The sequence below is a fragment of the Propithecus coquereli genome, unplaced genomic scaffold, assembly GCF_000956105.1.
Source record: "Propithecus coquereli isolate 6110/MARCELLA unplaced genomic scaffold, Pcoq_1.0 Scaffold64, whole genome shotgun sequence".
Taxonomy (NCBI): Eukaryota; Metazoa; Chordata; class Mammalia; order Primates; family Indriidae; genus Propithecus; species Propithecus coquereli.
Genome location: NW_012152396.1, coordinates 1821771 through 1823263, shown reverse-complemented (window position 1 = coordinate 1823263; position 1493 = coordinate 1821771). Strand labels below are relative to the sequence as shown.

Sequence of the window (1493 nt, the reverse complement as noted above, 5' to 3'; positions counted from 1 at the left end):
TGTTGAAAGGGAAAGCCAAAACTGCTTTCTGCCTTAATGATCATAGTCCATTCTTTCAGAACTGTCTTAATGACATAGAAAGTTACTAGACATTCGTGAAATTTTAAAGCACATTCTAGGTCCTAGGCCTGCGAGACTCCTGCATGAGCTGGGCATGGCCTTGAGCAGCCTTGCAGTAGCAGAGGGTGGGGGCCGTCAACTGTGGGCGGTTTCTTCGCACCTCAAGGAGCTTCTGTGTCACCGGTCTCCTCCATCCTCTTCCTGCACCGCTCAGGTGACCGACCATGAGCTGGGCTGCGGGATTTCTGCCGACCAGCTGGAGATCAGGCGCCGCGGGAATGAATTTCCTCTGCTGGGGGGTGGCTCCATGTGCCCACCCAGAGGCAGGCACCCCACTCCTGGGAATCTGGCCCTTCACCCCGTTTCTGAGGTGGTGACTGTCAAGCATGAACTGATGAAGAATTTCACTTAGGAGGAGGCCATTCATCACAATAAGATCTCCACTACAGGGACTGGCTCGGCTGTCATGCTCTGTGCTATCAGCATCTTACTGGAAGGTGTGAGTGATGAACCGGCCTTTCTGGCCATTGATGAGGCCAACTGAAGGGGGAGACGATGGACCTTCAACATGGCAGCCCTTTCCTGAAAATGCCAAGTATCGTTTCCAGCAAAGATTATTGTGTCACTGCAAACTCCAACTTAGTGATTATCGCAGTGGCTGTGCATCCACAAAAAGGAGAAACACATCTTCTAGTAGTCCAGCCAAACACGTCCATCTTTAAGTTAATGATTTGCAATATTACCCAATATAGCTCCCAATGCAAACTGATAGTAGTTTCCAATCCAGTGGATATCTTAACTTATGCATCCTGGAAGTTGAGTGTTTTCCTAAAAACTGTGTTATTGGAAGTGGCTGTCATCTGGACACTGCCTGTTTCCGTTTCTTCATTGGGCAAAGGCTTGATATCCACTCTGAAAGCTGTCATGGGTGGATCCTCGGAGAGCACGGGGACTCAACGTTCCTGTGTAGAGCGGAGTGAACGTTGCTGGTGTTCCTTTGAAGGATCTGAACTCAGATATACGAACCGACAAAGATCCTGAATAGTGGGAAAAGTCCACAAAGAAGTGATCATCTGTGGCTATGAGATGGTTAAAACGAAAGGCTGTACTATACTAACAGGGCCACTGGCCTATCTGTAGCTGATTTAACGGAAAGTATTTTGAAGAATCTTAGGAGAGTGCATCCAGCTTCCATCATAATGAAGGGCCTCTATGGGATAAATGAAGAAGTACTCCTTAGTGTTCCTTGTTTCCTGGGAGACAATGGTATTACACCTCTTATAAAGATAAATCTGGCCCCTGAAGGAGAGGCCCATTTGAAAAACAGTGCAGAAAAACTTTGGGAAATTCAGAAGGAACTCAAGCTTCAAGGTAGTTTAAAGCTATCATTCTGAAGGTTTCGCTGTGTTTTTTAGTAGCAATTATTTTATTTT

At 46.6% G+C, this 1493-nt stretch overlaps 1 protein-coding gene and 1 pseudogene across 1 annotated transcript in view; one reads left to right on the top strand and one right to left on the bottom strand.

Annotated features, from left to right (window-relative positions):
* Positions 1–1493, bottom strand: part of LOC105822803 (electrogenic sodium bicarbonate cotransporter 1-like) — a 146246-nt gene that overhangs the window by 41518 nt on the left and 103235 nt on the right. The window lies entirely within an intron of this gene.
* LOC105822786 lies at positions 285–1454 on the top strand (annotated as a pseudogene).